The 27,418-nt window shown below is 43.6% G+C and overlaps 1 pseudogene across 1 annotated transcript; it reads left to right on the forward strand.

The window, feature by feature from the left end:
• Positions 1–4,163: 4,163 nt before the first annotated feature.
• LOC307102977 (large ribosomal subunit protein uL22-like) lies at positions 4,164–5,107 on the forward strand (annotated as a pseudogene). Its single transcript has 2 exons — positions 4,164–4,460; positions 4,844–5,107. The product of its transcript is annotated as a large ribosomal subunit protein uL22-like (transcript).
• The last annotated feature ends 22,311 nt before the right edge of the window (positions 5,108–27,418 follow it).

Consider the following 27,418-nt stretch of genomic DNA (forward strand, 5'->3'; position numbering starts at 1 on the left):
ACAGGTCAGCCAGAGACAACTTCTCTGAACAATTAGTAGGAGGTCCATGTGGCTAGAACACTGTTAGCATGAGGGGCTGGAGGAGAGGCTGGGGAAGGGAGCTGGGGCTGGATAACACTGGAATGTGTTCTAAGTGCAAAGGGACTTGTAAGTGCATTGGAGGTTTTTAAGCAGGTAAGTGATTTGGCCTGATTTTATTTATATACATAATTAATTGATATACATTAAAGCCACTCTTCTTGGTTGCACTATAGGGAATGAACTATTTTGCCCTGAAATTACACTACCTTATAGTTAGCCATGCTCTTTTATAACTATAGTGGAAGCAGGGAGACCGCTGCTGGTAGGGGCCATGGCAGAAATGCTCAAGAGAGACAAAGGCAACTTGAATCGGGATGAGAGCAATGAAGCATAGCATCTTCACAGCAACGAATGTGGGGGGCTTGGCTGAGAGAGACAATTTAAAGGTAACTTCTTCAGGGCTTATGGATGGGTTGGCTATGAGGAGTAATAGAGACTTTAGTGGATTGAAGGACGGCCCCAAAAAGATACATCCATGTCTTAATCCCCGGAGCCTGAGAATGTGACCTTATTTGGAAAAAATGTCTTTGCAGATGTAATCAAGTTAAGGATCTCCAAATGACATCATTCCGGATTATCCACACAAACCCTAACTTCTGTGACAAGTGTCCTCATAAGAGACACAGAGGAGAGACACTGAGAAAAGTGGAGAAGGCCAGGCGAAGACGGTTGCAGAGATTGAGGTGATGCAGCTCAGGGGACTCCTGGAGCCACAGAAGACGGACTGACGGACGGATGGACTGACAAGACAAGGAAGGGTTTTCCCCTAGAGCCTCCAGGGGAGCGCAGCCTGGCTGACACCTTGTTTCCAGGTGCCTGGCCTCCAGGACAATGAGAAAACAAATGCTGTTGTTTGAAGCCACCAAGTTTGTGGTGATACGTGATGGCAGCCACAGGAAACTACTACAAAGAGGGGGGAGTCTGGGATGACCCCCAGGTTTCTGGCATATGGTGTTGCCATTTACTGCATTGGGCAAGTCTGGGGTTGGGTGGTGCTGGCGCTAGGACTAAGAGTTAGAGTTTGCCCTAGCTGGTTGCTCAGTGGTTAGAGCTTCAGCCTGCAGACCAAAGGGTCTCGGGTTTGATTCCTAATCAAGGGCATGTACCTGTTGCAGGTTCAATCCCTGGCCCCAGTTGGGATGCGTGCGGGAGGCAACCAATCGATGCGTTTTTCTCACATGGATGTTTCTCTCTCTCTCTCCCCTCCCCTCCTTTCCTTTCACTCTCTCTAGAGATTAATGGGAAAAATATCCTTGGGTGAAGATTTAAAAAAAAAAAAAGAGTTAAAGTTTGGACATGTTCAGTTTGAAATGCTTGTGTGAAGGCTAAGCAGAGAAGGTGGGTAAGTAGCTGGATGGAGGAGTCCGGAGCTCAGAGGAGGGTGAAGAGAAAAGAGATAAATCCGGAATTGCCAGCATACAGGTCACATTTAAACCATAGAAATGGATGCAACCTCCTAGAAAGAGGGTGTAGAGTAGAGCTGGGGAAGACCTGTGAACAGTGGCATGTGCTTTTCAGTCCATTTGTGGGAAACTGGTCAATTCTTTACCTTCTGTTTTTTTCTTTTCCTTACCTCTGGTGCCCACATGCTGTCAGAGAGGCGGTTATAAAAGAGCATGGCTAACTATAAGGGAGTGTAATTTCAGGGCAAAACAATGGGATTCTGCCTTCCCAAACACTTTCTCCATCTGTTGACTAATGCTTGGCCTTCCGTGATTAGAGATTCATTTCTTCAGGCATTAAAACCTACATAGTCTATCTTTGCATGACCTTGCAGAAGTGACGGGAACCAAACAGGTTTGCTAAAGTAATTGCGATAGAACTGTATTAGCCTCAGGGGCTACTGGGTGGTCCATTCTATCATAGCACAGTGTCATAAAATAAAATAAAACCTACATAATCTTTGATAGAAGTCATCCATAACTTTTCCTTTACGTCTTAGTGAGCATTTGTGTATCAGATACTTTCCCCAGAGCAGGTTATGTTACCGTGGGTGACATGAGTGTGGGAGAACACAAGCATGGTCAGTTTGGGCCATGCAGTGGGTGGCTGAGTAGAAAAGGGCGATCATGAGGATGTGGGGACCCTGAAGCCTGGCCATGTCTGCCCTACCGCTTTGCATGTGGGGGAAAGCCTGCTATAGAAAGGCTCCTCCCTTCCCCGAGGCCGTCGTCTGAAAACTCCGTGCCAAACTCCCTCCCTCACCCCTGGTGTCCCGCTGGTGGGATCTCCGCTTCAGAATGAGAAGTGAAAGAAACATCAGTGACATGCAACAGGCAGCTTCACAATATTCGAGAGGAAATCGACTGCATGGACTTTGCAGCGTTTTAAGGGCTATTCTGGAGTTTCTGCTTTTCTAAAGTGAAGGGTACTTACACTGGCCCGTGGATGCTACCTCGAGTCTCATCATCAGCCCCACTGGGACTCCTGGCCAGGCACCCTGAGTCCCCTCCGCCTGCTCCCAGACCTCTCTGCTAGCTCTGCTATGTGAGTGAGGAGTTCACAATGCAAACATGCTTCTTTCAGTGTCCTCCTGCTGCTCCTTGGATAGGAAACCATACAGCTCACAGGGATGTAAAGTGCAGTATAAGGAACCTAGTCAACAATACATATGGTATTGTCAGTAGGTATTAGACTTACTGAGGTAATATATAATAAAGAGGCAATATGCAAATTGACCATCACTCCAACACACAAGATGGCCGCCCACATGTGGTCAGAGATGGCTGCCCCCATGTGGACACAAGATGACTGCCACAAGATAACCAGCAGGGGAGGCCAGTTGGGAAGGCCCAGGCCTGAAAAAGAGGACAGTGGGGGGCACTCAGGCCTGCAGGGGAGGGCATGTGGGGGTGACCAGGCTTGCAAGGGAGAGCAGTTGGGGAGCACCCAGGCCTGCAGGAGAGGACAGTTGGGGGGGACTCAGGCCTACAAGGGAGGGCATTTGAGGGATTCAGGCCTACAAGGGAGGGCAGTTGGGGGGACCAGGCCTGCAGGGGAGGGCAGTTGGGGGGACCAGGCCTGCAGGGGAGGGCAGTTGGAGGGTACCAGACTTGTATGGGAGGGCAGTTGGGGGCAACCAGGCTGGCAAGGGAGGGCAGTTAGGGGCAACCAGGCCTGCAAGGGAGGGCAGTTGGGGGCTACCAGGCCAGCAGGGGAGGGCAGTTGTGGGGAGCAGGCCTGCAGGGGAGGGCAGTTGGAGGGTACCAGACTTGTAGGGGAGGGCAGTTGGGGGCAACCAGGCTGGCAAGGGAGGGCAGTTAGGGGCAACCAGGCCTGCAGGGGAGGGCAGTTGGAGGGTACCAGACTTGTAGGGGAGGGCAGTTGGGGGAAACCAGGCTGGCAAGGGAGGGCAGTTAGGGGCAACCAGGCAAGCATGGGAGGGCAGTTGGGGGCTACCAGGCCAGCAGGGGAGGGCAGTTAGGGGTGACCAGGCCTGCAGGGGAGGGCAGTTGGGAGGCGACCAGGCCTGCAGGGGAGGGTAGTTGGGGCAACCAGGCCAGCAGGGGAGAACAGTTAGGGGCAACCAGGCTGGCAAGGGAGGATAGTTAGGGGTGACCAGGCTGGCAAGGGAGGGCAGTTAGGGGTGACCGGGCCAGCAGAGGAGGGAAGTTGGGGGAGACCAGGCCTGCAGGGGAGGACAGTTAGGGGTGACCAGGCCAGCAGGGGAGGGCAGTTAGGGTGACCAGGCCAGCAGGGGATGGCAGTTAGGAGCAATTGGCCCACAGGGGAGCAGTTAGGCATCAATCATGTTGGCAGGGGAGTGGTTAGGGGGTGATCAGGCTGGTAGGCAGAAGTGGTTAGGGGCAATCAGGCAGGCAGGCAAGCAAGCGGTTGGGAGCCAGAAGTCCTGGATTGTGAGAGGCAGTCAGACATCCCTCGAGGTGTCCCAGATTAGATAGGGTGCAGGCTGGGCTGAGGGACACCCTCCCCTCTGTGCATGAATTTCGTGCACCTGGCCTCTAGTAAGTTATATAGATGTGTAACCACTACATCAAAATTAATGTAATATGGAATATCAACTGAATTTGAAAATTAAAAATATAACTCTTTCCCAAAGTGGCCATAAGTAACTTCTGAAAATGGTTCGGTATTCACTTGACCCAGAAAAACCCACAAAATCATGCAAATCAAAAGGTTCACATCTTCGTGTTCACTTTAAGAACACTTGTGAAACTGCCCAGGCCATCAAGGGTATGCATATTTGAAAAGACACCAAGCATCTGAAGGATGTCACTTTAAAGAAGCAGTGCATGCCATTCTGTCATTACAATGGTGGAGTCGGTAGGTGTGGGCTGAACACAGGGCTGGTGGTCCAAAAAGAGTGCTGAATTTTTGCTGCATGTGCTTAAAAATGCAGAGAGCAATGCTGAACTTAAGTGGGGGAAGCATGGGACTTGATTGGAAAGTCTGTAAGGAGGATTCTCCGAAAGGTCGGGGCCTCTCGGGAGACCTTGCTGAAGGCAGCAGACCCTGCCTTGACTTTTCCAAACAAGTCTAAAACCCCAGGTGTTTTACTGGAATCTTTATGTTGAATCTTTAGACATCTTTGCTTAAAGGACACTGCAGACACATGTGTTTTCTCAAGGATGCTTACCCTGCTGATAGTATCTAATAGTTAATTTTAGTTCAAGCTGTTGTTACAATAAAAGCCTAAGGAGGCAGGCGAACAGGGCTGTTTTGGTTCCCATAGCCAAGCAGCCCCTTTGCGCTCTCTTTCACAGTAACGTGTGTCAGAGTAATCCATTCATCCATCACTCAGGGTCTGCTGGTCAGCGCCAGCCCTTAAGGGTTTAGATGTAGACTCTGGTCATTGAGCACATCCAGGTGAACAAAGCTCCTAAGATGTGGCACAGAACTTACAGAGCTCATGGGCGGGTTACCACATAGGAGCGCTCCCTGCCACACTGAGAGGATCCTTCCTGAGAAAGAGCTGATGGTTTCTAAACCAGAAGAGGAGTTTGCACAGAAGAAAAAGATATCCCAGAAGAAACAGAAGAAACAAAAACTTATGGCCTGGGAGTAACTTCAGCATAAAATAAATCCTAAAAAAAAAAAAAATTAAAGCTTTTCTTTATCTAACTATTGCCTATATTTCTGGCTTCATCTCATCCCCAATACTTGCTTGCTTTGCTCTCTGAGATCTAGATGCACTGACATGCATTCAGTTTCTCCAGCTCCACAAGCCCTCTCTTGCTGCTTCCTGGGTTGGATTGCTCTTGCTGCCCATCCCCCCACTCCCTCCATCCTTCCCTGCATCCTGCCCCCATCCCAGGTACACAGAAGCACACACTTCATTAGGACAGTCCTGACTCTCCACCTCCCCCTATATCAAATTCTCTTCCTATTTTCAGCCCTATGGCACTGTATACCTTTTCTGCCTAGCCCTTATGGTAGTTGTAAATGTACACACACACACACACACACACACACACACACACATTTAAATCGAATTATTTAATTGATGTTTCTCCCTACCAGACTTTACTTTTTATGAGGGCAGGTATCTTGTTCATGGTGGCATCTCTAACTAGCATCCTGCTGCCCTTGGCCTGTTATGGGGTCTCATTGAATGTTGGCTGAAGAGATAAAATGAATGGACATATATTGCCACTAATTGTTGGTTACTCAATGAATTCTAAGAATTCTCAGGATGGGTCACTTCTATGTGGCTCTTTAGGTTTTGAAAAGCAGTTAGTAATAATGTTGAGTCTGATTCTCCCCTCCGGGAGAGCACTCACTCCTGGGGCACAGTCAGGAGAAGAGTATTACCTATCAGCTTCCACTTGTGAGCATCAACTTCCACCCCAAATAAAAGGAGAGAAATGCTTGCAGGCCCAGGAGAAATGATGTTGATTTTGTGCTAGCAACCAGATTTCTCTGTGGCTGTCATTTATGAATGAAGAGAAAGCCCAGTGAAGGTGATTGATGTCCCCGCAGCCCTCACAGAGCCACATCCCACCGCTCACTCACACCTAATAATGCGCTCTGGTTGTTTGAGAATGTGTTTGGCCTTCCTGAAACAAAAGAGAAGATGATATTAAACGAAATCACTTTAAATAAAAAGGAGAGCACAGGGGCTAAGCATGATAAAATGACCACAAAACATTAAGAAAAAGATCAGTGACAGGTCTCAACTGCAGTTCAAACGGTGTTTCCTTTGAATGTTAAATCTCCCAGCCCGTGGCCCTCGTCCTCAGAGCGACGAAAATATGGTGGACATGTGTACATTTTCTTTCTCATGGCTTGTGTTTAATTATCCATGAAGAAAAAAAATTCACAAAATGTTTCATGTTCTTCTCTTTTAACTGCCAAAACAGGAACTTCTGAGGCTTTGACAGAATTGGCTACAATCCCTTTGAAAGTTTTATTAACACAGACAGAGTATGTTTTTAATCTTTTGTATGTTGATCACTAAAATGTATTTTCTATGATTCATTCATTATTGCTTCTATCGTATTTTAAGTAAACAAGGAGTTAGTGACTTTGAGCTTGTAAAATATATTGGGCTTTTTTTTTTTTTAAAGATGCAGAGTGATGATGATTAATGAACAAACTAAATATTAAATCAGAGGATTCTTCTCTATCTAGGACAGAAAGGAAGTCTTGAGACCCTTTGAGAGATTAGTATCTACTTTCATTTTAATGTAAACATCACAGACATTCCACTCTGAGCATATTTCTGTCCTCTAAAAAATTCTGTATATAGATATTGTATTTTCTGTGCATCTGTGGATGTCAAAATATAAATAAATGAAAGTGCTTACTTTTTTGTCTCTATTGATATTTTGAGTCAACAGTTGAAAGTTAAAGCAAGAAGTGTGTTTTTCATTTGCAGAGTACTTTTAAAAATAAAAGCACACATCAGAAAATACTGAATGCTTGCTATAGTTAATCTATTATCATAATTGTCTTTTGTTATTCATATTTTTCAAAGTTTCATAAACCTCATTGTTTGGGGTCTATTTAAAGTGCTTGGAACATAACTACTTTATCAATAGTTGCCTAAACAGAAAAATAGAAGAGTTTATTTAAAACAAAATAGAATTCTTGGGTTAAGTCTCAAAATAGACATAACTAAGGTAGTTTTAATACAATATCCAAACAAGAAGGTACTTTCATAAAAAATAAAGGTCAAGATATGTGAAATAAGATAATACCATCCTTAAAATTTTTTTTAAAAAATTGATTTCAGAGAGAAAGGGAGAGGGAGTGAGAGAAACATCGATGATGAGAGAGAGTCATTGATCAGCCACCTCCTGCATGTCCCCCTTGGGGATCGAGCCCACAATCCAGGCACGTGCCCTGACTGGAAATTGAACCATGACCTTCTAGTTCATAGGTTGATGCTCAACCACTGAGCCACCGCGGCCAGACACCATCTTTTTTTAACTAAAAGTTTATTTTTAGTTAGTTATATTGACCTTGTAGAGTCAAAGCCTCAGATCTTTATTTCTTTCTTATTGTAAAAATTGCACTATAATTTGTACATACATAAGTTTATAAAAACAAAACAAACAGTATTTGACCAGATCTTACCTGTGTTAGGCTAGATCCACAGACCACTCAAGGATTAAAGAGAATGCCAAGATATGAAAGTTAACAGCTTCTAAACATCAGGTGATCTGGAATAGGTGACAGCGTGTCAAAAAGACCTATTTTCCATCATTCCTTTATTCACCAATTGAGCAAGTGTTTAAGTGCCTCCCACAACCAGGCACCACTCAAGGTGTTGATACATAAGTGAACTAAAGAGATCAAAAGAAGCTTCTATTCTAGTTGGTGGAAATGAGATGCTTAACATTTAACATCTTTTCCTTGAGCAAGAATAAAGCATATGCTATTTAAATAATCTCTAGATCAGGAGTCCTCAAACTTTTTAAACAGGGGGCCAGTTCACTGTCCCTCAGACCGTTGGAGGGCCGGACTATAGTTAAAAAAAAACTATGAACAAATTCCTATGCACACTGCACATATCTTATTTTGAAGTAAAAAAACAAAACGGCAAAAACACCCACATGTGGCCCGTGGGCTGTAGTTTGAGGACGCCTGTTCTAGATCATCAGCAAAGATTGAATTTCAAGAATAGCTATGGAGCCCTAGCCGGGTTGGGTCGGTGGATAGAGCATCAGCCTGCGAACTGAAGGGTCTCAGGTTTGATTCCTTTCAAGGGCACATGCCTGGGTTGCGGGCTCAGTCCAACCTGCAGGAGGCAGCCAATTAGTGATTCCCTCTCATCATTGATGTTTCTATCTCTCCTTTCCTCTCTGAAATCAATAAAAATATATTTTTTAAATATTTTATTGATTTTCCACAGAGAGGAAGGGAGAGGGATAGAGAGCTAGAAACATCGATGAGAGAGAAACATCGACCAGTTGCCTCCTGCACACCCCCCACTGGAGATGTGCCCGCAACCAATGTACATGCCCTTGACCGGAATCGAACCTGAGACCCTTCAGTTCGCAGGCTGATGTTCTATCCACCGACCTGGGACCTTTCAGTCCGCAGACCGACGCTCTATCCACTGAGCCAAACCGGTTTCGGCAGAAATCAATAAAAATATTTAAAAAAAAAAAAGAATGATTAAGCCCTGGCCAGTGTAGCTCAGTTGGCTGGGCATTTGTATACACCTCCTTAGAAAACTATGCTTTCCTTTGTATTTTACAAAGGAGAGCCAAAAAGTATTAGGTTACCAGCTAGTTGGTGGCAGAACTGGTAATAGATCTTAGTGTTTTATCTGTCCCCCCTGTTCTTATTAGTCACTTTATTTTATTTTAATACTAGAGGCCCGGTGCACAAAATTCATGCACTCGGTGGTGGTGGGGGGTGTCCCTCAGCCCAGCCTGCACCCTCTTGCAGTCCGGGAACCCTCGGGGGATGTCTGACTGCTGTGGAGGCAGGAGAGGCTCCCGCCAGAGCTGTTGTGCTCGCCAGCCATGAGCCCGGCTTCTAGCTGAGCGACACACCCCCTGTGGGAGCACACTGACCACCAGGGGGCAGCTCCTGCATTGAGCGTCTGCCCCCTGGTGGTCAGTGCGCATCATAGTGACCGGTTGTTCTGCCATTCGGTTGATTTGCATATTAGCCTTTTATTATATAGGATATATATTTTTTATTGTTGACAGTATTACAGATCAATAAGGGACAGCATTATTACATTTATACCCATTATAGGTAAATTGAAATAGTACAAGTTAGGTACTGAAGCTTTCATGATAACTTTAGTAACTATTTTGAGAACATTAGAAGAAAATTAGATTTTTATAAAGTAGCTTTAGTTACTCACCATGTATAATTGTATGCCCATTCTCCTTTAAAAGGGCTATAGAGATACACCAAAAAAGGTCTTGATGTTCAGCTCACTGGTTGCAAAAGAGTCCATGATTGGAATATTTCATTTCTAGGATGCCAGTTTATTACATATAAATTAGTTCATGTTTAAATGTGACACCTTCCAGATGAGAGTTTTTATGCAATATCCTGGTGATTTAGGAGGACACTCTAGTGGTATCATGTTTCAAAATTAGGACGTGTCACTCTTGGAAAGAGAACTTCAGATGGCTTATCTCATTCTCCTTAAAAAAATTTTTTTTTCACCCCCCACCCTCCCAGTCTCCAAATCCCCTCATCTCATTCTTTTTTGTGTCTCCATTACAAAGGGTGAATGGACTTTTTTCCAACTTCTCCATATTCTGTGGCTTTCCCCTATTTGGGGGTGGGTAACCCCACATATTAAGTTCAGAGAGTTTACTTACATATGTCATGGATTTTTTTTTAAGTTGTATTATGGAGCTTATATAAATATTTTCCTTTTTTTCTTCCCTAAGCATAAACTTGCCCTCACTCCTGGATTTGGAACATAACCAAGCTGGAAGATGAGATCATGTTTGCAGAGCACAATGAGGTCTCAGCAAGAATCTTCTAATTTCAGACCCATCAATATTTTATGCACTCGTATGCTAAAATGCTGAAGAATAAAATCAGGAGTTTAAAAGTTATTTTCAGCATTGGGACTAAATAAAGGAGGCAGGGTTTTCTTTTTTCTATGCTTTATATTCAAAATAACTTATTTTCCCTTGCAAATGTAATTCTGTTTTACTTAGAAAAATTGACTCAATAGTCATTTGCTAGTGCAAATAATGCTAATGTTTTATTTTATTTTATCTTGACATTATGTATAATGTTAACTCTTTTGAAGTTGACAAAATTTTAGACTATTATTTGCTAATTGCCTGATTAGCATTTAAAAAAAAATCCTCACTGAGGCTATTTTTTTTCCATTGCTTTTTGGAGAACGTGGAAGGAAAAGTGGGAGAGAGAAAGAGAGAGAGAGAGAAAAACATCAATGTGAGAGAGACACATCGATTGGTTGCCTCCCACACTCACCCCCACTGGGGACGGAGATTGGACCTGCAACCCAGGTACATGCCCTTGACTGGGAATTGAACTCAAGACCCTTCGGTGTACAGGCCAATGCTCTAACCACTGAATAACACTAACCAGGGCTGATTTGTATTTTTAATATAGAGAGATATTTCCTTGTTTCATTTTTATAGTATTATAATTAATGGTCTTATTTGCTTATTCAATATGGAGAAAGAATTTTCCTTGTTTTCATGTAATTACACACATACTATACTGCTTAAGATGGAGAACAGATGAGGATAACTATATATATATTTTTTGCAGATTTTTACCACATGTGGAGCTTAGCGTGAAGAATAAGCAGAGTCAAGAATGCCCGACCCAATGCCCCTTAGAAACATTTTTATGTGGTTCCATGAAGTAGTGCATATTTTAATAGATGCCATGACATGACAGCCATGCTGAGGTCTTTGTTTTCAGACAATCCCACTCAAACTGTCTGCTATGGGCATCTATTGGTTTTACCTGCTCACTCTGCCATCCTCCCTTGTGAGGAATCAGATTTTTATTTTCTTTTGGGAATCATCTTTCCCTAGGCATGCTGTTCTAGTGAGATGACTACAGGACCCCACCTACTCTGACCTAATAAGAACCCTCTCTATAATTTGTTTCTCTAAGATTTGTAGCTGTGAGGAGAGAGAGGAGCTCCTTTCTCTGGGCTCTCAGGCTAAACCACATAAGCCTGAAGCTTATGGTCCCAACCCCAGGCTTCAGGGAAGGTCTCTGATAATGATGCCAACACACGGAGGGAACCAGGGCTCTGGCAATATTGAGCACCATCTGAAGCTAGATCAACCCTCAAAGTTCCCAGTCATTGGAGCCAACACATTATCTTTTGGTTAAGCTAATATGAGTTGCATTTCTATTACTTTCAACCTAAAGAGCTTTGGATATTGCTTTCCATCTAGATGTGAGAATGATAAACTCTGTGCAAGCAAAAATAACTTGTCAACAGTTCTGAGTAATAGAGAAATCTAATCAAAATCTATTTTGGATAAGCAGTAAGTTTTTGTTGGTTTGGAATCCTAAATTTAGAAAGCTCAAATAACTAACATTTTCCTGTACCCTAGAGACAACTGTTAAATAAACTAACTGATCCCAAGGATTATTTAAAGATGTAATTCCAGGTTATGTCAGTGTCCTTATAGATTCAACTTAATCACCCACATTTTCAACATTAATAGGATTATTGTACAGGAATTGATGCCAAGAGAAATGATCTCAAGGCTCTGTGCTAATAATAGCTTTAACATATTGGCACATTCCATGTGCCAGGAAGTGTGCAAAGCCTGTCATTATTTTACATTTAATTCTCACAGAAACTCTAAAAAGCAGGTGTTATTATTCCCCTTTTACAGATAAGGAATCTTAGAGAGGTTCAGCAATGTGCTCAAGTTCACACAGCTGGCAAATAGTAGAACCAAAATCTAAGCCCAGGTCTTTCTAATTTAATAGCCCAGGCTTTTAACCACTGCTCTTTCTTTAAGTTTCCCAAGTTCATAAAAGTGTGTTCAATTATTGATTTTTTCAACATATTTTGGAGATATACTTAGCTCATAGTAGATACAGTATACCTATATTTATGTAGTTATAGACATAATAAATATAGTATAAATAACATAGTAAATATCTGTAAGTTCTTATGAACTTATCTATATATATAAAAGCCAAGTGACCTGAATGACCAGAGTGATCAGAATAACCAGAACGACCAGTCGCTATGATGCGCACTGCGGCTGGCCAACCGGCCCAATTGGGGGTGGGATCTGCCTGCCAACCTCCCATGGCCCCTCCCCCCACCAGCCAGACTCCACCTGTGCACAAATTCGTGCACCGGGCCTCTAGTAAATATATAAACATACATAAACATTTATATATATATACATATATATATATGTATATATATATACATATATATATATACATAAAATGTATCAATATTTTATAACTACTATGAGTTAGATACAAGAATTTCTAATTCACATGGAAATCTTATTTTAAAACTCTTATGGCTAAATCAGAATTTGCCATCAAAAATTCAATATCTGCATTTTATTTTTTTCTTGATTTTAAAATGATGGTTAGATGCCATAGAGTAGGCAGCAATGCCTTCACTGTATGAGTGCTGTTAGGCCCGAGAGCCTCTTCCACTCTTGTCAAGGGGAGTGCTAGTCTTCTCTCCTTTCAGACAACACTCAATATCTGCATTTAAAAGTTTTCTCTTATGATAGAAAGTGGCCTGGGCTGGCATTTAAAAAAAAAAAGAAAAGTTAAACAACCAATCCAGCAGATTGCTAGCAGAATCGGAGGATGCTGCTTTTCCCCAAAATGCACAAACCCTTAGTGGTTTTGGGAGACTTGGAAGGCATCTCAACCGATCTAATGAGATCCTAGGCACAGCAGCAGGAGGAAGGGAGTGGAGAGTCACACTGGCCGGGTCCACAGCTCCTCCCTTCTAAGCCAAGGCTCTTGTGCGGATGTGTGCTCCTGACCCCCATCATCTGAATGTGTGCAATGCCCTGTTTCCATGTTGACTTTTCACAGCTGGTGATGCATGCTTGTTTTAACTTTCCACAGAGGGACCGCTTATAAAATCTAATTAATTGAGTCTTTATTTGAGGGGAGTGTTCTGTGTATTTACAGACCCCAAAAAGATGTGAAAAAAAAATATTTTCGAAACTAAGCTAATTCAACTAGTCCTATGTTTTCTAATGTTTCCAAAATGTATTCTGGATAATTCATGGGTATTACATTCTAAAAGAGGGTTTTAGGGTTTAAAAGTTTGGAAAATGTGGGGTTTAAGAGTTAAACCTGGGATCTTTTACTCTAGAATGTTAAAAAAAATTTATTTACTAAGTTAATAAAGAGTGAAAAGAGTTAGGGATTTGTTTTTTTTTTTGTTGTTGTTGTTGTTGTTGTTAACCCTCACCCAAGGTAATTTTTCCACTGATTTTTAAGAGAGTGGAAGGAGGGGGAGAGACAGAGAAACATTGATGTGAGTCAATTGGTTGCCTTCCACATGAACCTGGCAGAGCCAGGGATTGCAACCGAGGTACATGCCTTTGACAGGAATTGAACCTGGGACCCTTCAGTCCACAGGCCGATGCTCTATCCACTGAGCCAAACTGGCTAGGGCAAGAGTTGGGGATTTGAATAGAGAGTACCTTGCTTTAAGTTTCAATTAACCACTTAAGTATAGGGGAGGGCAAAAATAGGTTTACAGTTGTAAGTATGAGAAAGTTTATCCTTGTATTATAATTTATTAATTGTTGTATTATTAATTTGTATTATTTGTCTTATCATCATTACTATTATTGTTTTGTATCCATACTAGTGGTTTATCTTTTAGGCAATAATGGCTGGTAATTTAACCTACTTTTGCCCACCCCTATATATATATATCTTTGGGCAGATTGTTTGCATCTCAGTTTTTCAATAATAAGATTTAGCCCACAAGGATGTTGGGAGGATTAAATAAAATAACGTGCTTGCTGGTACTTTGCAAGTTTTAAAGCACTAACATTATTGTAAATTAATAGGCACTCTTAATATTGATAGAAAAATTTCCTAGAAATTCCTTGATATCAAGGAACATATACCATTTATTCTGATATGTTTATTTTAATAAAATTCCAAGAACAGTTGAAAAAGTTGACTTAATGTCTTTAAATATTATAATGCAGTATGCAATAGTGTTTGTAATGTTTAAATGTGCAATGCCATTATTTAAACAAATAACTGAGTAAAAACATTTAAATCCTTGTCATTTTGCTCATATAAAAGATTAAGCAGTTGCAAAAATAATTAACTTGTTTTATCTTGATTTTGGGATATAGTAAAGAAAATACTCGTGGAGGAAATACCTAATGAAATGCATTGTTTAAATCAAATAATAAGTCATATTTCTTATCCTATATCAGAATTTTCCAAAGGGTTCTGGGGTTAAAAAGTTTGGAAAATGTGGGGCTTAAAAGAGTTAAAACTGGGATCTTTTACTCCAGAACATCTCAAAAACTTTATTTACTATGCTAATGTTACTATGCCAATATTAAATATTAGATGTTACTTATTTAATGTTAAGTATTGACATTAATGTTAAAGTACAGCAGGTCCTCAAATAACATCATTTTGTTCAAAGTTGTTTTGTTTTAACATTGATGAAATGCCCTAGGAACTTAACCCTATATCAATTACCCTATGGTAAAACTGGTTTCCTTATTTTTTTTTTTTTAATTTCTTTATTGATTAAGGTGTCACATATTTGTCCTCATCCCCCCATTCCCATCCCACACCCCTCCCCTTGGATGCCCCAACCCTCTGTTGAACTTAAGCATTGGTTAGGCTCATATGCATGCACACAAGACCTTTGGTTGATCTCTCCCCCCTCCCCCCACCCTCCCCTATCCTCCCTCTGAGGCCCGATAGTCCGATCGATGCCTCCTTGTTTCTGGTTCTGTTCTTGTTCATCAGTCTATGTTGTTCATCTTTTCCCCTAGATGAGCGAAATCATGTGTCACTAGAGATATACTTATAAGAATTAAATGTGCGACGAGCAATAATAGTTATGCTGACAGGCAAATGAATCAGTCTGTAGTGAGTTTCTTTCTGGACCAACAGTTCTTTTGAGACCCAATATCAATGTCCACCAGTTCCCTATGAGTACATGTCGGCACTGACCCCTCAGCTCTGGATGGTGGACAAATGGTGGTAATGCAGGTCCGACTCGCTCTGGTTTGGTCTCGGCCGGACCCAGGGGCACTGATTCACCCGGATCCAGGGGCCCACGGCCTCACCTGGACCCGGGGCCAGGCTCACCCGGCTCCAGGGGCCCGCGGCCCCCCCCGGACCCGGGGCCCAGGCCCACCCGGCTCCAGGGGCCCGCGGCCCCCCCCGGACCCGGGGCCCAGGCCCACCCGGCTCCAGGGGCCCGCGGCCCCCCCCGGACCCGGGGCCCAGGCCCACCCGGCTCCAGGGGCCCGCGGCCCCCCCCGGACCCGGGGCCCAGGCCCACCCGGCTCCAGGGGCCCGCGGCCCCCCCCGGCCCCGGGACCCAGGCTCACCCGGATCCAGGGGCGCATGGCCTCGCCCGGACCCAGGGGCACGTGGCCTCACCCGGACCCGGGGCCCAGCCTCACCCTGACCCAGTTCCCAGCCTCACCCGGACCCAGGGGCACGCGGCTTCACCCGGATCCGGGACCCAGCGGAGTTTCGTCTTCTTGATCCCAATTCCTGTTGGTCAATTCCCTCTCAGCAATTCCTTCGGCCATTTTCTCAGAGTTCCAGGGCAGCCACCGCAGAACTCGTTGGGCGGCGGGCTCGGCAAAGCTCCGGTGTGCCCGGTGCGCGGCGGCGGGCTGGTCCGGGGTGGCTGCGTCGGCCCTTGGGTCTGCAGCGGTGGCCGGTCACCGAGCGTGCGCACCTGGCCGCTTCCGGGGCGTTGAGATTCTTGAAGGACTCGGAGGTCAGCAAGCGCGTAGTCTCCCGCCCCATGTCTCCCAGGGGCTCGTCTGTCCGTGCTCTGCAGCGAGTGAAGCCTTCCCCTCAGCCGGAGACCGCTGGGGGAACTGCGCCGAGCACGTTCCAGGCCGCCATTGTGTCGCCTGAGCCGTAGTTTTTAAAGTGTGGTCTTTGGGTCACCGGCATCAGCTTCATCCCGCGTACCCCTCTCTTTTATTCTAGTTGTATAGCATCCGCTCAGTTAGCCCTCCGGTGGTTCTGGATGGTGTCCGCTCCGCTCTCCTGTTGTAGTCTCAAAACCGTTGTGGTAGGCAGCAATCAGGCTTCTGCCCTATGCCTCCATCTTGGTCCTTGTTTGTATAGTTAAGTCTTGATTGTTGTTGGTGTCACTGGGAGGAATTGTCCTCCAGGCCTATTGGCCGTGCGGACCCTCTGTGTCTATAAAGGAAGAGTTGCTGTGCGGGAGACACGCCTATGTGCCGGGTCTTGGTGCAGCAAGGCTTCGGCGCTCACTGCGTCTGCCTCTTGAATGTGTCCCTTATGGGAGTGGTCGAAATCTGATGTCATCTCACACCGACCACTAGATGCCTTCGTTTCTGGGTCTCCAATGGAGTGTAGGTCAGCTACTGCCTGTGGCCCCTCAGCAGGAATTACAGCATCCCTTATATTCGTGACCTGTTTCGGTGTCTTCCCCTTTTGGCTGCCTCCCTATCGCTCAGCTTCCCCAATCTCCCTAGGTGGTCGCTCTTGATACCCCCCTTTGTGGGCTGAGTGCAAAGTCTTGGTGTTGTTAAGCCTTGATTGCTGTTGGTACACTGGGAGGATGTGACCTCCAGTCCAATTGGCTGTGAGGATCAGCTGTGTCTATGCCGGGAGACAGCCCCATTCAACTAGACTTGCAAAATTGTAAAAGCCTCTGTGTTCAGCTTGGATGGGGCGGAGTTACAGGGCGGAGCCTACCGCCTTGGCTTCCCGTCAGCCCCGCCCTATGAGGTTCCTGTGTCTCAGTGTCCCTCTGTACTCCCAGCAAACACCTCTGAGAGAAAAGCGCCCTGGAGTTTCGCGCGCTGCCAAACAGTCTAGTTTCTCCCCCAATGAATCTGGATTCCCAGATTCTCTCCCGGAACTGGGTTTCCGTGTAGTCAGAATTGGGGCTCACCTCAGTCTGGCGCTTTTGTCTCCTTCCCTCCAGGGCGACTCAGCGGCACAGTCAACAGCCCATCCTCCGCGCACAATCCTGTGTGCGCCTCCGGTGCTCTGTTCTTCGCCGCCTCTCTGCAACTCTGCCTTACAGCCCAGCTTTCCCCAGTATGAGCATGGCTTCCCCGGGTCTTTCCCGGAACTGGGGTTCAGTGCAGTTGGAACTGGGGGTTCAGCACAGTCCGGAGCTTTTGTCTCCTTCCCGCTAGGGCAATCCAGCGGCACAGGCAACAGACCCTCCTCTGCGCACATTCCCGTGCGCGGCTCCGGCGCAGCTCCTCTGTGCCTCCGCCCCACAGCTCAGACTCCCCCAGCATGAGCCCGGCTTCCCAGGGTTTCGCCGGGAAATGGGGTTCAGTGCAGTCGGAGCTGGGGTTCAGCACAATCTGGCGCTTTTATCTCCTTCCCGCCAGAGAACGCCAGCCAGGCGGCCAGCCGCCCCTTCCTCTCCGGCTCCGGCTTCCCCGCACGCTCGCGGGCTCGTGTCTCCGCCCGTGTCTCCATACCTCAAGCTTTTACGGCTTCTCTGATTTTCCTTGTGGTTTTCTTTTTCCTTCTAATTGTGCGCATTTCAGTCAGCCAGCTTTCCTGTGGTTCTGGATGATGTCCGTTTTGACTTTTAGTTGTGTTTTTGATATTGTTGTGCCCGGCTGTAGGTTAGGTGTTTAACCTATGCCGCCATCTTGGTTTCTTCTCTGGTTTCCTTATATACATTGCTTTGCTGTAATTCCAAGAACCTATTGACAACATTAATTGCAAATTTATTGTATTAATTAATATTCATGTTAATACATTACTATATTTTTCCTAATCCCATTGGTCCAAGGAAGCAGTTCTTGGCACACGAGTGTGAAAATGCTGCCCTGTATCATAAAAGGCATGATCCTTTGTCAGCTGCTTTCCCTAAGACAGGAACTTTCATTTCTCTTGAGTTTGCTGTGACGCCCATCTCTGTCACCATAAGCACTACTGGGAAAACATTCAGGGAGGAAGGCCAGTAGCAGTTTTAGTATTTGTTATTTAGTATTTGTATAGCTATATGATGATTCAGCTTTACTATAACCCCACTATTTTCCAAACAGAGAGCATTAATAATGGACCACCGTGTCCACTCTGCAAGGGTGTCAACAGTCAGGAGGAAATCAAGAAAACATATTGCAAGGTAAAATGGTCAAGCTGTGGAGTTTCGTATAGGGGGTACTTTTCTATTTTGTTTGATAAGAAAAAGCTAGGTCCTGCATTAGGAAATTGCAGTTGGCATATTTTGAGTTCTCGTTACTAGAGATGGTAAATGCTACTGCCACTAAAATGAAGATAGCTTAGAAATGGCCCATTTAATAGCTAAAAGATTAGATTTAAAGAATTAAGCTTAATGTAAATGGAGAGTGGTTTTTAGGATGAGTATATTTCAGAATCTTAAAAGCAAAAACAAGGACAACAGGTATCTGCTCCCCAAATTGTAGTCAACTGAGCAAAAACAGAGTCAAAGCAGTTTCTTGACATTTTAAGAATCCTTATCAGTTACCTTTTTAGCTGAAAACTCGGGGTTGCTACAACTACTACACTCAGTTAACGATCTTTGTTTCATTTGTAGTCAAAACCAGGACATGACATCAGAGGGAGGGCAGGGAAGCCTTGTGTATAGACCTCTGAAAGTGAGTCCCTGCTAAGGTGGCATTGGTTAAAACAGCATGAGAGGATTTGATTTGGAATCTGAAAGTGGAATAATCATAATGTGATTAGTAGAAAGAAGTATCAACTATATTTTTTAAACTTCTTTACTGTGTAGTTTTATCTCTAGCAGAGCACTATTTCTGAATTCCCCCTCTGAAATTACCGCTTGCCCTACTCTTTTCATTTATTTACCCAGGAGGAATTTATTGAGCACCTACTGTTTGGGTTGAACACTGAAGATATTTGTTTTGCTATTATATCTAAGAGGCATATTTTTGTTTGCATTAAGAGTAATTAGAATAGTTCATCCCCTCTGATGGACAAAAATGAAAAACTATTTTAAGATACTAGTTTAAATATTAGCTATTTATATGTCAAAGTTTAATATGATTGCTTTTTAAAAATATATATTTTATTGATTTTTTACAGAGAGGAAGGGAGAGGGATAGAGAGTTAGAAACATTGATGAGAGAGAAACATTGATCAGCTGCCTCCTACACACCCCCTACTGGGGATGTGCCCAAAACCAAGGTAGTGCTGCCCTTTGACCGGAATCAAACCCGGGACCTCTCAGTCCGCAGGCTGATGCTCTATCCACTGAGCCAAACCGGTTTCGGCATGATTGCTTTTTGATAACTGTTTTTAAATTGTATTTTAAGATTTCTTTGTCTAGGAACTGCACATGTAACTGAAAGCTGAGTGATTAACAAACATACAAAGCCATGTTTAACTATGAGGAGTCAAGGTAAAGCAAATCACTCTTCAGATTTAAGAAACTGGAAAGTCTGACAGTATCAACTGTTGGTGAGGGTGTGGGCAAGTAGATGGCTCATCCCATCAGAGGGAATCTAAATGAATTAGTTTCCTCCCCCTATGACATACACATTAACAATACCTGTAAAATTTTAATCGTTTATGCCCTTCAACCCAATAATTCCACTTCTAGTCACACTTTGTAGATTAGGGAAATTGTTACACATGTGAACTAGGAAGGAGACAGGTACAAGAACCTCTTGGTCATCGAAACATTGTTTGTAATAATAGAAAGTAGAAGCAATTATCACTAAGGGAACTGATAAATTTAAAATGGTATATTTGCCTGGCCAGTGTTGCTCAGTGGTTGAGCATCAACCCATGAACTAAGAGGTCACCGGTTCGATTCCCAGTCAGGGCACATGCCCAGGGTAGCAGGCTTGATCCCCAGTGTGGGGCATGCAGAAAGCAGCTGATTAATGATGCTCATCATTGATGTTTCTATCTCTCTATCCCTCTCCCTCTCTCTCTAAAAAAAAAAAAATCAATAAAAAAATTTTTAAATGGTATATTGTGAAATATTATCTAGCAGCTAAGAGAAATGAACTAACTTCAACATATACAACACTGATGGATTTAAAAATTATAATGTTGAATGAAAAGCAAGTTAAAATTATGTGCTACTTATGTAACATTTTAAAATGAACATATACATTCATATTATAAAGCATTACTCCCTTTACATATATATATGTGCATTTGTTTATATAAATACACACATTCACACATATTTGTATACGTAGAAGTATAACAAACACACTAAGGATTTACACTAAATCCACGAAAGCGGTTACCTCTGAAGAGACTGAGAGGGAGTTGAGAAGGTCGAGGGGACTTGAATTTTATTTGTAATCTTTTATTTCTCATATAGAAAGACAGTTTGTCAAAATATTAACAATGATCAATTCTGAGAGTTAACACATGGGTGTCACTGCATTTTTCTGTACTTTCAAATTTTCTTGTAAACAAGAGCTGTACTTTTTTTTTTTAGATCAGCATTCTACTTCGTGCCTAGGTTTGGTAAATTGTGCCTTTCCAGCCCACACAATAGTAATAAATGGGTCTTGGAACAAAACATGCATAATCCTCTGCCTAGCTGTACAGGCACATTCTCACCAAGCCAGCTAAAAATAACGGAAAACCGAGAGTATTATTGGGTAGAGGGCCCCGCAGTTGACCTTCAGGACTTTTGGATTGCCCATTCAGTTAATCTTGTCACAATCATGTAATTATGAGGTTGGTTTGAGCTTAATGAACCCAATATACACAAGGATAATACCCCGTAACCGGAACTGTGCCACATCAAAGCCTTTGGGGCATGATGCCTTTCTAGTGTTTCTGCATGAGGTTTTCCTAAAGATAACAAATCCTTTTAAAATATGCCTTTCAGGCATATCACCCTTTATTTTTCTTTTTTGTTGCTAATCCTCACCTGGATATTTTTTCCATTGCTTTTCAGAGAGAGTAGAAGGGAGGGAAGGAGGAAGAGAAAGAAACATTGATGCGAGAGACGTTGACTGGTTGCCTCCTGCACACGCCCCAACTCGGGGTGGGGTGGGGGATGGCTAGGGACCCTGCAACCGAGGTACGAGCCCTTGTTCAGGAATCCAACCGGCGCCCCTTTGGTGCGCAGGACAAATGCTCTTTGTTGCGCAGGACACGTAGCCACACAGACCAGGGCTCTTTTTTTAAAAGAATAGTTTATTTTGATGTGAGAGGGTAATATCAATCAGAATGCCTCCAGAAGGCACTCCGGCCAGGGACTGAGCTCAAAACCAGGGGTATGTGTCCTGATCGGAAATAGAACCGGTAATCTATTTTGGTGCATGGGACAATGCCCAACCAACTAAGCAACACTGGCCAGGGCCATATCACCCCTTTCAACAAGTCGAATTGTATATTCCCCAAAGTATGCTGACGCCGCATGTCCACCACATAAATACACAAATACCGTACCATACCCCAGCAGGCCACAGCATGACAGTGTGATGCCTATAGAAGCAATGGAGCTGAAGAGTTCTGTTGAAAGGACCATTATATCCTCCTCTGAAAGAGAACCTCAAAGCTGAAATACCAGTTAGTAAGAAATACAGGAAAGAGAAATGCAACCAGGCAAGGCTACAAGTGCACTCAAGCAACACTCAAAATTCCAGCTGAGTTTAACTTGAAGTATTATTATTATTTTTTTAAGTCAAATATCTGAAGAACCAGTTTGGGAGCTTCAATCTGTCTTTTTTTTTTTTTTTTTTTTTTAGGTTAAAGATACATACCACTTAGCTCTCTGGGAAAAAAAAAAAAAAGTTGAAAGAGATTTCTATCCAGAAGAATGAAATCTGAGACTATCCCAGGTCAAATGCAAAGTTATAGTTCAGCCTTTCCAGTGAAGTTTTCTTCCCTCCAAACTTACTTTGTTCTTTGAAAATTTTTAGGCCTGGAGAAAAGTTGAAAGAATAGCAGTGAAGTTTTTAATATATTTGGCACAATGAAAGACTGGAAAATAATTCACGTGAGGGAAAAATATCTATACAAGTTACTAATTTACATGCTCATTTTCATAAATGTGCACAAACCCTACAACTGTACATACTTAAGGAAAAGCAGGAGAAAAATTGGTAAAGAGAAAAGAGAAGAAAAAACAATGAGGAACTAAAAGCCATCCAGAATGCATAAAACCCTATAAAGCTTTTTTTTTTTTTTTTTTTTAAACAGGGCCTGAACAACTGGTTGGCTTGGTTTTTAAACCCAGTAGAAGTTGTTTTAACATTCTATAGAGAAAACCGAAGGGGATGCTCGTGGGACTCTGTAGTGCAGGGGACCCGAGGCAAAGGAGGAATTGTGTTGTTGTTTCCCAAAGGGAAAAGGTGAGTGGGAAGGGAGGAAACTTTAAGCTAATGAATGCTTCCTTCCTTTCCCCTCACACTTGGGAAATAGCAAAATCCCTTTAAGGTCTGTTTCTTTCTCCTTTAGTATCAGTGCCACTGGCATGTCAAGATGACCAGCATTTTCCAGCAATGATATTAGTAATGTCGATATGATTTTTACCCCTGTCAACATAGTACAAACTAAGAGTGATATCTAAGACATTGCACATTGTTTCCACTGTGAGTGGCACCTGACTCTTTCCTTTCAGCTAACTTTGGCAGGCTTATGTACTCTGGTCTGGGGGCTCGGTTTAGCGGTAACAGGTCTGGCTGAGATCAAGAAGCCTCTTCCTCATGCTAGAACCTCTGGCTTCCAGGTCAAGCTTCATTCCTGCTGTTCATACTTGCTTCCTGTCTGGACAAATGGGTGCCGATTCTCCTAGGTCAGGTGTATTCTGCTGCCTCCCAAGTCCTGGCCTTCATAACACCCAAAGCCCCGGGGTTAGTCTCTTTTTGAGCTGCTAGAGGAGCGTGTCTCTCGATGGTTGTTACAAAATGTCACTATTCTTTTCAGTCTTTCAACTGTGGGTATCTATCTCTGGAATACAACCATCCATTAATTCAATGTTTATTGGATACTGTTAGATGTAGGACATTCTGCTAAGAGCTGGGAATACAATGTTGAATAAGATAGCCATGGTCCCTGCCCTCATTGTGCTGGTAGTCTAATGTGAACTTACACAGAAAGCTTGCTCTAAGGAGGGGCCAGGTTTTATTCACTCAGGTGAAGTGTACATAGAAAGCACTGAATAACTATGTGTGCACGCATCTGTGTTCATTGGTGGGAAGAAAGATTAGGAGTAGGGAGACTAGAGCTATCACAAATGTATAGGTGAAAAAAAATTGTAAGGTTAGAGATTATGATATGTTTCTGCAATGGAAATAGAAGTGGTTATTGGAAGGCAGAGCCAACAGGACTGGCTGGTGGATTTGTTATGGGGTGTGAGGGACATAAAGGAAGCAATGAAGACCCATAGGTTCTGACCTGAGCCACTGGATGAACGGTGGTGATGTTTACTGAGATGAGGAAAGGGGAGAGGTGTGTGTGAGGGAAGCAGGAGTTTCAAATTTTGACATCTAACGTGTGATTTTCCTATTGAAGAAATTGAGCAGAGATATCGACTAAATACATGAGTTTGGAGTTCAGAGGAGAGGTCTGGGATGGAGATAAAATTTTGAGGGTCAGCAATGTGTAGACACATTTAAAGAGATGGGTCTGGATGATAACACCGTGAGAGAGAGTCGCAGCAGAGAAGAGAATGAAAGGCCCTGCCCTGGGTCAAGCCAACATTTAGATCCTGGGAACAGGAAGTAAAGCCAGCATAGGTGACTTGGAAGGACCAGCCAGTGAGGAAGGAGGGAAACCACGAATGCCAAATAAAATGTCTCAAGGAGGAGAGAGTGAGTGCTAGGGCCATAAACCAGCAGGTAAGTAATGGAAACTGAGTTGGCTACTGGTCTGGCCATATGGTGACCTTGACAAGTGTGGTCTGATCGGATCTGATTGAGGAGGAAATGGAGGGTGAAGAAGTGTGGGCAACAAATAAGGAGTTTTACTACAAAGAGAGTAGAGAGGGAGTGAGATGGGTATATGGGGGTCACACAAGAATTTCTAAAATGAGAAGTGTTATCCTATGTTTGGAAGTTGATGGAATAATCTGAGAGAGAGAAATCTGAGGATGTAGGTGAGTGAGGAATTACTACAGGGTGAGAGTCCCTTTGTAGATGAAGAAATGGAATCCAGGGCACAGATGGAGGGAGCAGGGCCAATTCATGCAGGTTAACAAGAGAGAAATCAGAGCAGAGAAAAATAGACACAGATAAATTGGCAGATGTGATGGTAGGGAAGTGAGGGTATTTTCTTCTGAGGGCATATCTATCTATTTATCAATCTATAGATAGATTAATTTAAGAGAGGAAGAAAGGAAGAGAGAGAAACTCATTTATGCATTCATTGGTTGATTCTTGTATTTGCCCTGACTAGGAATCAAACCTGCACCTATGACGCTCTAACAAATTGAGCTACCCAGCGAGGGTGAGGGCTTCAATGTTTTTAAGTAATATAAGAAGCAAGGACATCAGTTGAGTTTGAGTAGGAGGTAGAAGGTATTGAAGATCTGAGGGAAGAGGAAAAGTAAAATAAACCTGTTGGGGAATAAGAGAGTGAGCTGGTAGGGAAAATACAGTAGGATTACTGAGCAGTGCTAAGAGCCCATTGAGGATTGTGGTCATACATTTATAGTGAGACGAGTTATGGTTGTGGATAGTGAAAAAGCAGTAGGGACAATGGATTAGAGATCCTGGCGGAGTCAAAGAATTGCTGGAATCAAGATACTAGAGGCAATGAGTTGGAACCATCGAGATTGGTGGTCAGAGAGGAATGCTTGAAATAAGTGGAGCAGTTATTTCTAATGAAGATGATCTGGACATGTTCTACTAGGTGACCAAAGTAGGGTAGAAGAACAGGACGCTGGAAGGGAGGACGTCAAGGAACTGAGAGGCCAGATTTTCCCAGAGGTCAACTGTACAAGGGATTTTACTGTTGATTTGTCATAAATTCTAGAGGGCAAACTGAAAGGGTTTGGAAGGTTGAGAAACAGAGAGATTGAATTAGGTTAGGGGCCATTCAGAGCCGTATGATGACAAGAGTCTAGGTGATGAGCAATGATTTAGGAGACTTGGGCATCGTATGGAGACTGATGGAAACAGGCATGTGAGATCCTCATACCTGTGCCGGACCCAGTTAAGAAACTCTCCTCCTTAGACAGGCAGTTAGATAAGCCTAAGGAGAGTAAGAAAAGGAGCCAGGTACAGAAGGTCACCAGGGCAGAAGGCCCCGGGTGCCCAGCAAGGGACAAGACTTGGAAAACAAGGATCTCACCCCCAGGGTAACCTTTTCTCCTCTAGCATATGGCTGGTCATGTCGTTTGGACTCTCCCCCTGACCTTTCCTTCCCTGGCACATCACTGGTCATGCAGTTCAGACCCCCTGACCTTTCATATGGCTGATCATGTGGTTTGGACCCTCCCCTGACCTTTCCTCCCTGGCCTGTGGCTAGTCATACAGCAGACTCCCTTGGTGGAGGAACAAAGGGCTGAAGAGTGGCCTCATTCCACTCCCATGGGGGTCCTTGCATGACCATCTCTTTAAGCATTGACCCTTAAGGATAACATCTAGGCCTCATTTGTGTTTCAGCTCCAGGTCCAGAAAAGCAGGAAAACCAAACAAGTGATGCCATGGCTGACATCAGGATCAGATGCACTGACTAACGATCCCCTACCCAGGAACTAACCAATCTGTGGAGACCAGGACCTGTAAAGGACACACCTGGAATGTTGATGAATATTCTATTGAGATCCTCCCCTAAAATCCTTGCCCTTAAAAGCCTTTAGGATAGAGGACCCAGTCTCTCTCTCTCTCTCTCTCTCTCTCTCTCTCTCTCTCTCTCTCGCCTCTGTAACTTGTTTCCTGAGCCAATTTCTTCTAGAGCTCACTTCTTCTATCTCTGTGACTTTCTAAATAAACTTTTGCTTGTATTTGAGTCTTGGATCTGAATTCTTTCTTAGCCAGGACTCAAGTACCAATGTTCCTGAACTGAGGTCCTGACTCCAGCCTAACACCTGGTGCCATTTCGGCACCACCACTTAGATTACATGTTAAAAGAACAGTGAGTGACCTAAAAAAAATGTTGTAGCAGGTAATTTCATAACCAATACATGGAAATACCCACTTTCAAAATATGCTGGGAAATAACATTTAAAAGGCCAAACTTACAACAAGGTCTTGCACAGAGTAAGTGCTCAATAATAACAGAGGATCAATAATAATAGCAGTAACAATTTTTAAATTTGGGTGTTTTCAGTAAAGTTTCAGCATTTCTTGTGTTTGTTAAAATGAAGGCAATGAGATTTGTAGCATTCTCAAATATTAATAAATGTTCTCCTCCCTTTTTTTTGGTCCCACTGAACACAAAAACCACATATCTGTATTTTGTGATTTTTTTCTTCTTCTCCAGGCCAAAACAAAAGTTCTCTCTAGTGCAGCCCTATTGGGGTGGGGGGCAGAGGGGGAGTCAGAGAGAAGTCTTACCTCTGGAATCCCTGCTCCCCAGGCAGGAGAGCAGAGGCTCCATCACACCCCCTCCAGAACTAAGACCATGGGGGTCTCAGGGGGGTTCTGCTGTTACTTTGAAATGGTGTGGGGTTTCCTGCTTTGTCAGAAGTCCTGCTGAGGGGGAAATTGAAGGTGCATTGTGGAAACCTCCATTGGAGCACAGGAAATGACAAGTTTGCAGGAACTCATGGATACTGTATGGGAATTTGCTTTGGATTTTATTTCCAAGTTCTCTGAAGAATCCCCCAGGCCTGAATCAGGTGTCTGTTTGGAGCTCTACTCTGCATACGGACTTATCTGATAGTATTTTTTCCCCCCCTTATCAATTTGAAATTTGCCAGCTGCAAATTTTATCAGTGAAAACCAAATTCTCATCTTGGATATAGATATAGGAAATGTGGTTTTAGATTATGGCCTTAGATTACGGTGATGTGTAAAACACCTACAGGCATGAACTGGAATCTTTATGGGCAAATTTTAGAAATAAAGTAGTAAATCTGTCTGTAATAATGGGTCAGCCAAGCAGAAAATAGGAGCACATGCTGTAGTTTGTAGACTGGTATCCTGTCACAACAATTTTGGAACATTTGGTTCATGTTCTGTCACACATTCTTAAGAGTAGTTATGCAATTGCCTCCAAGATGTTGGCTGTTTCAGACAAACTTTAACGTTGGTATCCCTTCTCCCCTCTTCACTGGGTGAAAGGAACCTATTTTTATGTGGCGGTGGGGGTG

This window comes from Cnephaeus nilssonii (assembly GCF_951640355.1).
Source record: "Cnephaeus nilssonii genome assembly, chromosome: 7".
In the NCBI taxonomy this organism is placed as follows: Eukaryota; Metazoa; Chordata; class Mammalia; order Chiroptera; family Vespertilionidae; genus Cnephaeus; species Cnephaeus nilssonii.